A 16,523-nucleotide genomic window follows, 5' to 3' on the forward strand; every position below is an offset into this window, starting at 1 on the left:
AAGGAAAGCTGCAGGGTAGGGAGTGGAAGGATAGAGTTGGAAGGAGAGATGTGCAGGTGCTCAATAAATACCACTGATGATATTGTACCACAGCTACCTAGGTCTGACACTACAGCAGGGAATGGTACTAGGACAACAAGATTAGTAAACATATCTTCCTCTGAAACAGGTTTATGAGAAATGCCATAAAGCTCCTAACTTCCAGTTCAGGAAAAGTTGTGGTCCCTTCATCCACCATTTGGCTCCATTCAGTTGGGCCTAGATTCTCTGTAATTTCAAAGTTGATCTGAGTCTCAGTGTGCAGTTGTAAACATGCTTCTGGCCACCACCTGGAAATGAGAGGAAATCGGAGACCCATTCAGGATTCCTAGAATGAGAGACCCAGGTTTACCAAGAACCCAGAAGAAAGAGGTCACTGTGCTCCTCTCTTTGAATGTACTCAGATCTGCTCCCAAAGACGCATAAGAGACCTAGATTGATTTCAGAGGTCTCCAAGTACGCTGTCACTCATCGTTCTTACTCCCACCAACCGTGTGTTTGGTAAAGAGAGGCCCAGAGAAGTTGAGTTCCTTGACCAAAGTCAGAGCCAGGATTGGAAATCAAATCTGCTGACCCCATATTCAGTTCTCAGTCCTCTAACTGGTCCCAGGTTTCTCGATTTTAGATTACTTTATTTTGCTACCATTAAAGTCCTAAGATTTCTCTACATATGTATTCTGAAAAGAGAGGTTCAACCTGGCCCCCTCTGGTCAATCAATCAATCGTATTTATTGAGCGCTTACTGTGTGCAGAGCACTGTACTAAGCGCTTGGGAAGTACAAGTTGGCAACATATAGAGACAGTCCCTACCCAACAGTGGGCTCACAGTCTAGAAGACTGTGGTCCTTGGGATGACTGGCACAACCAATTGTGGGTGTCACTGCGGGGAGGAAGGAAAGGGGATGCTGGAACTGGCTGGAGCAATGGGTACTTTGCCTTTCCCCATTCACCACTTGCACCCAGGCCTGCCCCGTTCTCAGCCACTAATCTTGTCACCTCAAACTGCCAGCTGCCTAACAGGGATGAGGACTGTACAGAACAGCACCGGCAGGGACCCAAGCTCCTCTGCTGCCTCACAAGCCACCCTCCTCAACCATGACTGCTTCCAGAGGGGGCAATACCCATGGCAAACAATCAATCAATCAATCAATCATATTTATTGAGCGCTTACTGTGTGCAGAGCACTGCACTAAGCACTTGGGAAATACAAGTTGGCAACATATAGAGACAGTCCCTACCCAACAGTGGGCTCACAGTCTAAAAGGGGGAGACAGAGAACAAAACCAAACATACTAACAAAATAAAATAAATAGAATAGATATGTACAAGTAAAATAAATAAAAATAGAGTAATAAATATGTACAAACATATATACAGGTGCTGTGGGGAAAGGAAGGAGGTAAGATGGGGGGATGGAGAGGGGGACGAGGGGGAGAGGAAGGAAGGGGCTCAGCCTGGGAAGGCCTCCTGGAGGAGGTGAGCTCTCAGTAGGGCCTTGAAGGGAGGAAGAGAGCTAGCTTGGCGGATGGGCAGAGGGAGGGCATTCCAGGCCCGGGGGATGACGTGGGCCGGGGGTCGATGGTGGGATAGGCGAGAACGAGGTACGGTGAGGAGATTAGCAGCAGAGGAGCGGAGGGTGCGGGGTGGGCTGTAGAAGGAGAGAAGGAAGGTGAGGTAGGAGGGGGTGAGGTGATGGAGAGCCTTGAAGCTGAGGGTGAGGAGTTTCTGCCTGATGCACAGATTGATTGGTAGCCACTGGAGATTTTTGAGGAGGGGAGTAACATGCCCAAGGCGTTTCTGGACAAAGACAATCCGGGCAGCAGCATGAAGTATGGATTGAAGTGGGGAGAGACACGAGGATGGGAGATCAGAGAGAAGGCTGATGCAGTAGTCCAGATGGGATAGGATGAGAGCTTGAACAAGCAGGGTAGCAGTATGGATGGAGAGGAAAGGGCGGATCTTGGCAATGTTGCGGAGCTGAGACCGGCAGGTTTTGGTGACGGCTTGGATGTGAGGGGTGAATGAGAGAACGGAGTCGAGGATGACACCAAGCTTGCGGGCTTGTGAGAAGGGAAGGATGGTCGTGCCGTCAACAGAGATGGGAAAGTCAGGGAGAGGGCAGGGTTTCGGAGGGAAGACAAGGAGTTCAGTCTTGGACATGTTGAGTTTTAGGTGGCGGGCAGACATCCAGATGGAGATGTCCTGAAGGCAGGAGGAGATGTGAGCCTGGAGAGAGGGGGAGAGAGCAGGGGCAGAGATGTAGATCTGGGTGTCATCAGCGTAGAGATGATAGTTGAAGCCGTGGGAACGAGTGAGGTCACCAAGGGAGTGCATGTAGATCGCAAACAGAAGGAGACCAAGCACTGAACCTTGGGGAACCCCCACAGTAAACACCCATTTGGGGCAGTGAGGAACAGTGAGTGAGTGGCTGTGGCATGTCACACATAGGGAATCTCTGGTACCTCCAGTCAGCATCTTTCTTAGAGAAGTGTGGTGGGATCTCTGGGTTCTGTTCAGTTATTCCCTGGGAGACCCTCTGGGTGGAGTAAAACAGTTCCATATCCTGACCAGAAGCCTAGAGAGAGGAAAGACTCTCCTAACTCATCTGCAATAATCATAGGCCGGGAACAAAACAAGGGTTGGGAAAGCTAGGAGAGTCAGAGACACTATGAAACACTCAATGAAAACACATGAGGTTTGATTTCAAATCCCATGCCCTGACAGGAAAGGGTGCAAGGCTGAAGGGAAAGGCGACATCATGAGCAATGAATCTTTCTCTCATCTGTAAAATGGGGTCATTCAATCGTATTTATTGAGTGCTTACTGTGTGCAGAGCACTGTACTAAGCACTTGGGAAGTACAAGTTGGCAACATATAGAGACGGTCCCTACCCAACAGTGGGCTCACAGTCTAGAAGGGGGAGACAGAGAACAAAACAAAACATATTAACAAAATAAAATAAATAGAATAAATATGTACAAATAAAATAAATAAAGTAATAAATACGTACAAACATATATACATATATACAGGTGCTGTGGGGAGGGGAAGGAGGTAAGGCCGGGGGCATGGGGCTAATACCATGAACTCCACATGGGACACAGACTTAGTCCAACCTGATTAGCTTGTATCTACCCCAGCGCTTATTACAGTGCCTGCTTCATAGTGAACAGTGACCGGCATACAGTAAGTGCTCAATAAACAGCATTTGTTGATTGATGATTGATAGGCCCTCATTTCCCCTATCCCCCTTCCCCTCTGTGTCACCTTTGTACCCCATAAACATCAGTCCCACAGCACTTATGTACATATCCTTATACACTGCCATTTCCCTTATCTGTAATTCACTTTATTCATTCATTCATTCAATTGTATTTCTTTCATTCATTCATTCATTCATTCATTCGTATTTATTGAGCGCTTACTGTGTGCAGAGCACTGGACTAAGCGCTTGGGTAGTACAAGTCGGAAACGAAAAGGGCGGCCTCGCGCCTGTGGAAGGGCAGAGTGTGCATGCGTGTCCCCCCAGGGCGAGAAGGGCGGCCTCGTGCCTTCCAGCCGTCAAAGGCCCGTGCGCGCCCACATGCATGTGCTCCCCGTTGGCGGGGAGGGTGGCCCGAAATGGTGGTCCGGCCCCGCGTCGTGCGCAGGGGTGTGTGTCCTTGGGCCTCGCTGAGGCGAGGAGGACAATGCCCGCGGGGTGCGCCCAGGTCACGGAGGGCCGGGAGTGACACCATAAAATGGCCCGTGGCGGGACTGGGGAGGCCGGGGTGCCCCAGGGCCACAGCCTCCTGCGGCCGCCTCTCCAGAAGGAGCCGAAGAAGTTGAGGTGCGTGTCCGACCCTGGGGGAAGCCGAGGTTGAGGTGAGGGGGAGGGGCCGAGGCTGAGGGCCGCCATTACGGGCGGTGGGGAGAAGGTGGGGCCGGGGGACCGTCGGCCACTCGGGCCCTCTCACCCCTCCTGCCCTTTGCCAGTCCCTACCCAGGTGTGGGCACCAAACCCACAACCATCCCCTCCCTCTTGGTGGAAAGAGCCCGGGCTTTGGAGTCAGAGGTCGTGGGTTCAAATCCCAGCTCTGCCACTTGTCAGCTGGGTGACTTTGGGCAAGTCACTTCACTTCTCTGGGCCTCAGTTCCCTCATCTGTCAAATGGGGATGAAGACTGGGAGCCACCCGCCCCCACAGTGGGACAGCCTGATCACCTTGTAACCTCCCCAGCGCTTAGAACAGTGCTTTGCACATAGTAAGCGCTTAATAAATGCCATTATCATCATCATCATCATTTCTCAACCTAAGAAGGAGATCTGGAGGGGTGGCACACAATGAAGAGGGAGAAAACTCCTATTCCAGGGCCAGGTGGGGACTCTGGCTGGGTGGAAGACCCTCCCACCCACTCACCAGCCTTCCGTTTGAGACAGTTTGGACTGGGCCTCACTTCCCTGTGCATTCATTCATTCAATACAATTTATTGAGCACTTACTGTGTGCAAAGCACTGTATTAAGCGCTTGGAAGTGTACAATACAACAACAAATAGACCCAATCCCTGCCCACAACGAGCTTCCCTGTTCTGGATCCTAGGCTGTCCTGGCCCGCAGGACTCCAGTTTTTTACCTCCTTCTCCTTGACCATCACTGCTCCCCAGGAAGAGTAGAAAAAGGCAGTGACCAGGGTGGCAATGACCCTGTCTAGCTCCGTCTGAAAGCCGACAGAAGAGGTCCCTGCAGCCCAGCCTGGGAAGGAAGAGAGGGCAGAAGCCACTGTAACAAAATGACAGGCTGGGAGGCCTTGCCGAGTTGCCTGGTCTGGCTGCCAGCAGCTATCATGCCTGCTTCCCTAAGCACTGTCATTTCTGATATTTCTGTCCATTGTTCCTTCCCACCTGCTCACAATCACTGGTCATACCCGATGTAGCCAATCTGCCCAGTGGCATTGCCTAACTGGGATCTGGGAACCACACTGGAACTGGTCAGACCTGGGGCACCTGGGGCCCTGGCGCTGACATAGAGTCAGCGCAGTGCATAGCTAAGGTGGAAAGCTACCATCAGGCATCCTTGTTGAGCATCCAGTCTGACTGCCTAAGAGGAATGATCTGAAGGTTGGTTAGCCCAATCATATCTATTTAGTGCTTACTATGTGCAGAGCACTAAGTGCTTGGGAGGGTACAATACAAGAGAATTAGCAGGCACGTTCCCTGCCCATAATGAACTTTACACGTGAATTATGCTTTCCACCTCTTCTGGTAACAAGCCACGAGTGCTGAGAGAGTCAGGGGCTTGAACGCTCTGGAGAAACTGACTTTGTGGGGACAGAAATGGAAATGATGGGGTGAGGATCTGAAACCACAGACTTACCCCCTCCCCAACTCCATTTTTCATATGGACCAGCCTTTTCCACCGCCCACGTGACAAGAGAACAAGAGGGAGAAGAATGTAGGAGGTTGGGGAGACTAGCCCCCACAAACAACACAACTGGGGGCGGGGGGTTGTCAGGGCTTTCAGTGAGGGAGAGAGGGGCCTCTGGCTTGGACTTTGCCACTCCAAGTGCCCGCCCCCCTAAACCTTTGTGAACCTTTGGGATGGTTGCTGTTCTGTCTCTTTAAGGTTCAGGCTGTTGATTTGCTATGCTTTTCTGACAGATTCAGATCCAGCCAAGTTTGAAATTTCCACAGGGGGTCCCAGCCCACAGCCAAATGAAACTGGGGTTGCATTACCAGCTTAAACTTCTTAGAAATGTAAGATAAAGCTGCTGAAGTGGGTGGTGGAAGGGGAGAGAGTGTGCAAGCTTGACAGAAACTCCTTACCTCTGGCTTTAAGGCTCTCCCCTTCCAACCTAACCTCACTCACCTCCAACCTCAAACCAGCCCATACACTTTGCCTCTATAGTCCCAACTTACTCCCTGTGCCCTGATCTCTGTTCTTGTGCCTACAACCCCTTGCTCACACCATTCCTCCTGCATGGAACTTCCTCGCCCTTCATATGATAATAATAATAATTGTGGCATTTGTTAAGCGTTCACTATGTGCCAGACACTGTACTAAGTGCTGGGGTAGATACAAAGTATCTATCCAACTGAACATTGTTCTCCCCATCTTCAAAGCCCTACTGAAGTCAGATTTGCTCCAGGAAGCCTGTCTAATCTCCCATCTTCCCACCCTATTCTCCCTCCTTTCTGCATCACTTAAGCCCTTAAGTACTTACCCACTAAGGAATTTGAAACTGACCCAAAAGTGCCTATACTCCATTGCTTCCCCAAACTGTAATTTATCTTTATATCTGTCTTGCCCGTTAGATTTTAGCTCCTAGAGGGCAGGGATTGTGTCTACAGAGTTTATTGAACTCTCCCAGGTGCTTAGTAAAGTGCTCTGCATACGAAAGTGCTCCATAAATACCATTGGTTGACTAAGGATGGGAGACAGATGGTTGGATATGGTATGAGGCAGCCCAAGTTCACCCCTAACATAGGGATCCAGGTAACTATTCAACTTGCCCAGTCATGAGAAAGAAAATGGGTACCTGAGGGAGGTGGAGTTCCAGGGAAGAGTCAAGTCAGGGGTCCTTAGGAATCTTGGTCTCCTGGGCTAGAATATGACTTGTTAAGCCACTGGCCTAATTCCCTGCTGTTTCAAGTTCCACTTTCCACTTTCCCACAGCTGTCTGTGCTGTCCAGTGCCTGGGCTCCCACCAATGTTGCTCTTCTCTGCCCATCTCTGACTCTGGATTCCAGAGATTATCACGAGGATCCAGGAGGGCAGAGCTATCATGAACCCTTGAAGAGGTAGCATTGCAATGGACTCAGGAGATGTCCTGCTTGCCTCTCCCACACTCCACCCAGTCAGGACCTGAGCAGAGAAACTGTAAACACTGCTGCAGCCTTCATTCATAATGCTCTCAATGTCCAAAAAAACAGTGGCTGTCAATTGATATACATTTTATATACAGATTGCATGTTATTCAAAAAGTGTTCAAATGCTCAAAAGTGCCTCCAGATCCTGATTTTTCTCCTCAGGCCTTACGAGCCCCTCCCCCTGTCTTTCAAAGCCTGTAATCTTGTTTTTTAATACTGTAAAACCATGCTGTATCAGGAAGGACTAGATTGGCCTAGAGCTAGCTGGCTGGGCTCATGGGAAGAGGCCTGCAACCCTGGAAGAAGGGCAGAAAATGGTTGTCCTGGCTGGGCCAAGGGGACGCATAATCTAGAGCAGTAGGATTTATTCACTCATTCATTCAATCATATTTATTGAGTGTTTACTGGGTGCAGAGCACTGTATTAAGTGCTTCAGAGAATACAACACAACAATAAACAAATATTCCCTGCCCACAATGAGTTTACAATTTAGTTTCAGGGAGACAGACATGTGTAGACGGGATGGAGAGCTAGAGGACGATGGGGTGGAATTCCTGAGAACATCCAACTCCAAAACCTCTAGAAAGTGCACTCAGAACCAGGAAATGGAGGCATTTGGGGCAGGCCCCCTTCAGGCCCCATCCCTCTGCTAGCCATTTTCTGTCCAGGATTTCTTCTGCAAATATTTCAGAACTGTCAATCATTTCCAACCCCAAACTGTGTCATAGCAATCCTGCTGTGAATAGAAGCCTTCAAAACTAAAGTAATTATTTCCCTGTTTACTTTCTTAATTAGCAAAGTAAGGATTTATTCAGGGATTACAGCCATGAATGAAGTGGCTAGACCTGTCTGGCCAAAAGAGATTATGTTGTTTGCTTTTCCTGTGTTTTCTGTTCAAGAGAAGACTTTCATTAAGTCTAGTGTATTCTTGGTTCTTAAAAAAATTCAGGAAAAATGAAACTGTGCACTGTCTGAGGGCAGATCCTAAATTTGGAAATTTGCTTCAGTAGGCAATCCTAAGAGACTGGTTTAATCTTTTGGGGAACCGATAACCCAGTATGTAAAATGGAGTCTCTTCTATCCCCTTTTTTCACCTTTTTAAAGGGCATACTGATAGTATTTGTGAAGTGCTTACTGTCAATCAATCAATCCTATTTATTAAGTGCTTACTGTGTGCAGGGCCTTTTCTAACATGGCATTTCATCACTAAAGGGAGGTAATTGCCAAGATTCATTCATTCATTCATTCAATCGTATTTATTGAGTGCTTACTGTGTGCAGAGCACTGTACTAAGCGCTTGGGAAGTACAAGTTGGCAACATATAAAGACGGTCCCTACCCAACAGTGGGCTCACAGTCTAGAAGGGGGAGACAGAGAACAAAACAAAACATATTAACAAAATAAATAGAATAAATATGTACAAATAAAGAAATAAATACAAACATATATACATATATACAGGTGCTGTGGGGAGGGGAAGGAGGTAAAGCGGGGGGATGGGGAGGAGGGGGAGAGGAAGGAGGGGCTCAGTCTGGGAAGGCCTCCTGGAGGAGGTGAGCTCTCAGTAGGGCCTTGAAGGGAGGAAGAGAGCTAGCTTGGTGGATGTGTGGAGGAAGGGCATCGGGGTGGTGTGGGGAATGCTTAAATCTAGTCTTGGCAAGCAGTTTGCCCTCCTGCTGGTCTAGGCTTGAATAAGATGCAAGTTTTCTTTACCACAGAATTGGAAGGAAGAAACACTGGAAGTTCACCTAGTCTGCTTTCCTGCTTCCCTGCAGTGCTGAATTCAGAGGTTTAGCTGTCCCACTTTGTCTTTAAAATCCATTATGGATTGACTCTGCTGGGAATTTCTCAGATGAAAAAACATATGGCATCTTAACAGTTTAAATGGAAGGAGTCAGGGAGTCTAAAATGAGGGAGATGTAATGAGTCCGGAAAGTTTCATTGGTCAGATGGACCAAGGAAGCTTTATGGGCCCAGAAGCTCCAGCCCCTACAGGTGCTATATCTTGGCATGTGGTTGGACCTAGTCAGTGAGGAAGTTCTTCACCTACAATTATTGAGAATTGTATTTTGCTCAATTTGTACTTTCTCAGTGGGTATCTGGTACCTATTAAGCATAAACATGCATTCCGCAGTTACTCCTGATGAAGCACAGGGGTGCCAACTCAATTCTAAGCTAGTCACGCTTACATACATAACTGCAAATTATTTATTTACATTAAACTTTTTTCTCCCCCCTCTAGACTATAAGCTTCTTCTGGGAAGAAAACATATCTACCAACCCTGATGCACTGTACTCTCCCAAGCCCTTAGTACAGAGTACACAGTATCCATGACTCCTCTTTCTCATTCAACCCACACATTCAATCCATCACTAAATCATATCGATCCCACCTTCACAACATCACTAAAATTTGCCCTTTCCTCGCCATCCAAACTGCTACCATATTAATACAGTCACTCATCCTATCCCGCTTGGATTACTGTATCAACCTAACCCCAGCGCTTAGTACAGTGCCTGGCACGTAGTTAAGTGCTTACCAACCAAATACCAACATTATTATGATTTTTATTCAGCGTTTACAGTGTTAAGAGCTCTCGGAAAAGTACAATCCAACCATAAACAGTGACTTTCCCTGCCCTTCAGCATCACCCTTGGATTAGGACTTGAATCCTGAAGAAGCTTGGCCTAGTGGATAGAGTATGGGCCTGGGAGAAAGGACCCGGATTCTAATTCTGCCTCTGCCACTTGTCTGCCATGTGACCTTGGGCAAGGCACTTCACTTCTCTGGGCCTCAGTTCCCTCATCTGTAAAATGGGGATTAAGGCTGTGAACTCCATATGGGACAGGGACTGTGTCCAACCTGATTAATTGTATCTAGACTGTGAGCCCACTGTTGGGTAGGGATCGTCTCTATATGTTGCCAACTTGTACTTCCCAAGCGCTTAGTACAGTGCTGCTCTGCACACAGTAAGTGCTCAATAAATACGACTGAATGAATGAATGAATGAACCTCCTTACTGATCTCCCAGTCTCCTGACTCTTCCCACTCCAGTCCATACTTCACACTGCTGCCTGGATCATTTTTGTACAAAATCACTCAGGACATGTTTCCCTACTCCTCAATGAACTCCGGTGGTTTTTTGATAGCCTTTATTAAGTGCTTACTGCGTGCAAAGCACCATTCTAAGCACTGGGGAGGTTACAAGGTGATCAGGTTGTCCTATGGGGGCTCACAGTCTTCATCCCCATTTTACAGATGAGGGAACTGAGGCCCAAAGAAGTGAAGTGACTTGCCCAAAGTCACACAGCTGGCAGCTGGCAGAGCCGGGATTTGAACCCCTGCCCTCGGACTCCAAAGCCCGTGCTCTTTCCACTGAGCCACCCCATCCACCTCTGCAGCAAACAAAAACACCTCACCATTGGCTTTAAGTCACTCCATCACCTTGCCCCCTCCTACCTCACCTCACTCCTCTTCTACTACAACCGAGCCCAAACACTTCATTCCTCTAATGCTAACCTTTTCACTGTGCCTCAATTATTTTTTTTCACCATCGACCCCTCATCCATAACCTGCCTCTGTCCTGGAAAACCCTCCCTCCTCAAATTCCACACACAATAACTCGCCCCCTCTTACTTAGTGAGTGCACATCTCCTCCAAGAGGCCATCTCTAAGCCCCCCTTTCCTCTTCTCCCACTCCCTTCTGTATCGCCCTGACCTGCTTCCTTTGTTCACCCCCTCTCCCAGCCCTACAGCACTTATGTACATATCTGTAATTTATGTATTTATATCAATTTTTGTCCCCCTACTTCTAGACTGCAAGCTCATTGTGGGCAGAGAATGTGTCAGTTTATTGCTGTGTTGTACTCAACCAAGCTCTTAATACAGTGCTCTGTACACATAAGCTCTCAATAAATGTGGTTGAATGAATGAATGAAAGTAAGCACTCAATAATTATCACTGATGGATTGATTGATTGAATAATTGAATCCTGGAAATCAACTCTTCTGGGAGCTGGGGGCCCAATGGCAGCAAAAGAAAGAAGCTCTGGGGAGACTGACTTGGCCACCCAAACCCAAAGCTGAGAAATAATCAAAACAATAATAAAAATAATTGTGGCATCTGTTAAGTTTTTAGTGTATTCCAAGCATGGTATTAAACGCTGGGTTAGGTACAAGATAAGCAGGACAGATATCTTCCCTTCCCTGTTCCCACATGGGGCAGATATTGAATCTCCATGATAAAGATGAGAAAACTGAGGCACAGAGGAGTGAAGTGAGTTGCCCAAGGTCACAAAGCAGTCAAGTGGCAGAGCCAGGACTAGAATCCAGGTTCCCTAAATCCCAGGCCTGTGTTTTATCTACTAGGCCACATTGAGCAGAATGACAGATTTCCAGTGTGCCTCCTTGATCTTCATGCAAAGTCCTGACCCGAGGAAGCAATCCATCAGGCTTTCTGTTTGGGATTTTGAGACAGTCTGACTTCTGCCTCTGCACTGTAGGTCTATATCTAGACCAATCAAGCCCAAAAGAGCCTCTCAGCAGTGAGTGCAGGGGATTTGTTGGTACAGGGCAGAGAGTTTGGGGTTGTTATATCTCCTTGACACAGGCTATGTTTTGGAGAGTTTCCTTGGGATGAAGATGACCTCAGAAAGAGTGGTGACCAAGGGGCACTGAAGAATAGTTTCTGACATAGTGACCTGCTCTGATTTCAGGCTGGGAGGGATGGGATGAGTATGCTTGGTCTGACTTGGAGAATGGGGATGAAAGTGAGGCCAAGCTGATGATGGATAAAAGGTAACCTTTGGAATGGGCACAAATTCCCAGCAAGCAGTCAGGTTGCCCCTACTAGACTGCCCCTGTCCCCTGGTTGGGAACCAGGTAGCAGGCAAGAGTGACCATAGAACTAGCATATTTGTTATATTCCTTTCCCAAGCTAGAGCCTTCAAATTCGAGGTTATGGGACAGGGGATGGAATTGACCCTGAGGGCATTTTTGTGTGTGGGGGGGTTGGAGGTTGGTGGGGGAGGCGAGGCAGAAGGGGGGATGTTGAGGTGTGGCCAGGGGAGGATAAAGGCTTTAAGTATCAAAGCCCTGGGGTGGGCTAGTCTTGAGGGAAAAAGAAAAGGGTTATGATTGGATCTATCTGTGGTTTCCTCACCAAGGGAGATGAAGTCCTGGAGAGAAGGTGTTGATAGGAGAGATTGGAGGGGTTTTGGGGAAGTAACATGGCCTAGTGTATAAAGCATGACCCTAGGAGTCAGAAGCACCTGGGTTCTAATTCTGCTCCACCATTTGTCTTCTGTGTGATCTTGGGTAAAACACTTCACTTCTCTGTGCCTCAGTTACCTCATCTGTAAAATGGGGATTAAGACTGTAAGCCCTATGTGAGACAGGGACTGTGTCCAATCTGATTAACTTGTATCTACCCCAGCGCCTAGAACAGTGTTTAACATATAGTAAGTGCTTAACAAATACCCTCATTATTATTATTATTATTTTGGGGTTTACAGAAGTGTGAGTTGGGCCCTGTTACCCTCCAATTCCAAACCTGAACATGAGTGGTTACTCACCTCTAACTGGGCCTTTGTGTCCACAGAGATTGCTATGAAAATGCTGTTCCTCTGGGAGGAGACCTTGTCAAAGGCAGAGAGGATGGAAAATGGCTGGGTCAGGGAGGGGATGTAAGGATAAATCTCGAGTGAGGCCACAAGATCTTCTCAGACTGGGCAAGTGAAAAGGAACACAAGCTTCGGCTGGTCAGCTCCTCACCTGCCCTTGTGCAGCCTCTTCCATCTGCAAACTGACCAGCGAATGTTCCCTTGCCTTGTTCTTGTCCAGTGTCTGTTCTGTCACCTCCATTCCCTCTGCCTTCTGCATCTCGTGCACTTCAGGGAGGAAAGATGGTGGGGTCTTCAGGAGTTCATCTGTGAATTTGAGCCCAAACCAGTCCCACCATTTCACCAGTGTCTCTCAATGTTGGCTCCTTGCTCACCCACTCACAGCTGCATGGAATTCCTACCCCCTTCATGTTTGGCAGACCATTGCTTTCCCCATTTTCAAAGCCCTACTAAAATCATATCTCTTCCAGGAAGCCTTCATCTCTCCATCCTAATGTCCCTCTCTATTCCAACCAAATGTTTTTAATCCCAAAGGAGGTAACAAGTGATCCTTCCTGTGGATTCTCCCCTCCAACCATGCCATCCCCTCTGCCACTTCAAGCCTCATGAACCTGACTGTGTACTGATGTTAACTGACTGGCTTATCCTCATTATTTAAGCCTATCTGAAACTCCTTTAACTACTGTTTTGTAGTTATCTTATGTGAATCTATCTTTCCACTTGACAATAAACTACATGAGGGCAGAAATTAAGTCTCTACCTTATTTCTGTTTGTTCCCCATGCTCCCAGCACAAAGCTTCACACACAGGTCTCAGCCAATATTGTTGATGATGATTATGATGAAGGGGAAATGGAAGGACTGGGGAAGGACTGTTTCCCGGTCATTGCAATGCAGCCACTTCTAGAACAAGGGAGCTATTCATCATCGCAATACCCACTGATAGCTACAGTTTACAAAAGGAAAACAGTCCAGTCCAAACAAGTTTTGGTTGTTGGAGGTGAGGGAGGGGTGGGAGGGGAGTCGGAGGAGGAGGCAGGAACTGTGTGCCTGGGAAATCAGATTGCAATGACTCAGCCTGGAATTCCTCAAAGATCATGGTCTCTTCACACACACAAACACGCACCCTCACCCCACCCACCATGGGTTGGATTTTTGCCAGATACAAAGGAAATTGTCAATCTGCTCTCCCAGAGGTGGCTCAGCTGCAGATGCTTGGATGCAAGACACAAGATGCAAGATACCTTGCCCAGCTCTACATCTGTGCCAGGGGCCTTATCTCCTAGGAATCTCCCAGCCCATGGGATCAAGAGAGAGATGGGGACCAGTCACATCTCCAATCAAATCCATGCTGACTGTAACAGAATGGTTTTAATTTTGGGGAATCAATAGTATTGACTGAGCACGTACTGAGGGCAGACTATTGTACTAAATTCTTGGGAGAGTATAATACAGTTAATAGATTTGATTTCCTTGCCCAAAAGATCTTCTCTAAAGTCAGGGGCATTGATGACAGAGCTTCACTGGGAAGAGTTCAGGCACTTGTTTCCTCAGCAAAGGTAGCTCAATCCAATCTAGCAGGGCTGGGGGATTTTTTAAAATTGTATTCATTAAGCACTTACTAGCTTCCAATCACTATATTCGACCCTGGGGTAGACATAATATTATTCATTCATTCATTCAATCGTATATATTGAGCGCTTACTGTGTGCAGAGCACTGTACTAAGCACTTGGGAAGTACAAGTCGGCAACATATAGAGATGGTCCCTACCCAACAACGGGCTCACAGTCTAGAAGGGGGAGGCAGACAACAAAACAAAACATGTAGACAGGTGTCAAAATCGTCAGAACAAATAGAATTAAAGCTATATGCACATCATTAACAAAATAAATAGTAAATATGTACAAATAAAATAGAGTAACAAATCTGCACATATATATATATATATATATATATATATATATACATACATATATATATATACAGGTGCTGTGGGGAGGGGAAGGAGGTAGGGTGGGGAGGATTGGAAGGGGGAGGGGAAAAAGGGGGCTCAGTCTGGGAAGGCCTCCTGGAGGAGGTGAGCTCTCATTAGGGCTTTGAAGGGAGGAAGAGAGCTAGCTTGGCAGATGTTTGGATGGAATGGCATTCCAGGCCAGGGGAAGGATGTGGGCTGGGACAGGTGAGAAAGAGGTACAGTGAGGAGGTTAGTGGCAGAGGGTGCGGGCTGGGCTATAGAAGGAGAGAAGGGAGGTGAGGTAGGAGGGGGAGAGGTGATGGAGAGCCCTGAAGCCGAGAGTGTGGAGTTTTTGCCTGATTTCGTAGGTTGACAGGCAGCCACAGGAGATGTTTGAGGAGGGGAGTAACATGCCCAGAGCATTTCTGCACGAAGATAATCCGGACAGCAGAGTGAAGTATAGACTGAAGTGGGGAGAGGCAGGAGGATGAGAGATCAGAGAGGAGGTTGATGCAGTAATCCAGTCAGGATAGGATGAGAGACTGAACCAGCAAGGTAGCGGTTTGGATGGATGGAACTTGTACTTCCCAAGCACTTAGGACAGTGCTCTGCACACAGTAAGTGCTCAATAAATATGATTGAATGAATGAATGAATGAGAGGAAAGGGAGGATCTTGGCAATGTTGCAGAGGTGAGACCAGCAGGTTTTGGTGATGGATTGGATGTATGGGGTGAACGAGTGGCGGAGTCGAGGATGACTCCAAGGTTGTGGGCTTGTGAGGCAGGAAGGATGGTATTGCCATCTACAGTAATGGGAAAGTCAGGGAGAGGGCATGGTTTGGGAGGGAAAATAAGGAGTTCAGTCTCACATTACCAGGTCAAACACAGTCCCTATCCCACATGGAGCTCACAGTCTAAATGGGAGGGAAAATGGGTATGGACTTCCCATTTAACAGATGAGAAAATGGAGGCACAAAGCAATTAAGTGACTTGTTCAAGGTCACACAGCAGCCAAACGACAGAGCAGGGATTCATATCCAGGATCTCTGACTCCAAGATCCGTGCTCTTTCCACTAGACGATGCTGCTGGGGGAATTAGAAAGGAAGAAAGCTGTGAGAGTTGGGATTCCCAGCCAACAAATATTTTCAGAGCCTACAGAGTACAGATGTTGTACTTAGTATATTGAATAATGTAAAAACGACGTGCAAAAGTTTTCAAACCAACACATATCACCGACGAGTGAGGAGTGAAGGCCTTTTTACAACTGAACTGGGAATCATTTGCATAGTCTGAGAAATAGCAGTTTCTGATACATGGTAGCAGTCCAGGAAATGATGACAAAGAAAGCATGTCCCACCTCTCTAGAACCCCACCCCTTTTTCTCAGAGTTCCCTCTTACCGTTCTGACTTCTCTCACCCAGGCATTACCTATGGTTCATTCCCCAAAACACTCTGATGTCACCATCCCAGGAATTTTGACTGTATCCAGTGTCTGCCCTAGTGATGGTTTCCAACTCAGGCTCAGGGATGGCTTTAGTCTGCAGGCCAAGCTGCTCAACTGAGATTATTCTTTGCAGAAAATCCTGATGGAGGAAATTATCTTTCTTCAGAGTGTTTCCTTTCCCAAGGAAGACAGTTTCCATCTGGACCAGGGCCTCTTGGTTCTGACCTTTAACCCTTGGATCTACTGGGCAATGCTTTTGTAAAAGGCCAAAGCATCCATCCTGTGTCTGCGTAGCTGATACGCCAGATGGAGATTCTGGTCTTCCAGTTTATCATACAGAGTGCGGACACTAAAATCCTCCAGGATCTTCACAGTAGGTTGCTGCCCTGGAAAGACAAGAAATCAGACCCACTGAACCTGCTCCCTGAAGAACCAAGTGGCTTTGGTTCTCTAGTCTTGGCCAGGCACCACAGAGCAAGGAGCTGCTGATCTGAATATGCCTCTTTCAGGAGCACTGGACTTTGAGAATTTTACATACGTAGACAATGTGTCCTGCCCTTGGAGTTGAGCAAGGGCAGGAAGAAGGAAATCAGACCAAGAGAGGATGAGGATGAAACA

The 16,523-nt window shown here is 47.5% G+C and overlaps 1 long non-coding RNA gene across 1 annotated transcript; it reads right to left on the minus strand.

Annotated features, from left to right (window-relative positions):
• Window positions 1–215: 215 nt before the first annotated feature.
• On the minus strand, window positions 216–16,290 carry LOC119934993. Its single transcript, XR_005453057.1, has 3 exons — window positions 15,861–16,290; window positions 12,657–12,811; window positions 216–329 (listed from the first exon to the last, which is right to left on the minus strand). It is a non-coding gene; the product is annotated as an uncharacterized LOC119934993 (long non-coding RNA).
• Between the last annotated feature and the right edge of the window lie 233 nt (window positions 16,291–16,523).

Source organism: Tachyglossus aculeatus, chromosome 11 (assembly GCF_015852505.1).
Source record: "Tachyglossus aculeatus isolate mTacAcu1 chromosome 11, mTacAcu1.pri, whole genome shotgun sequence".
Lineage (NCBI taxonomy): Eukaryota > Metazoa > Chordata > Mammalia > Monotremata > Tachyglossidae > Tachyglossus > Tachyglossus aculeatus.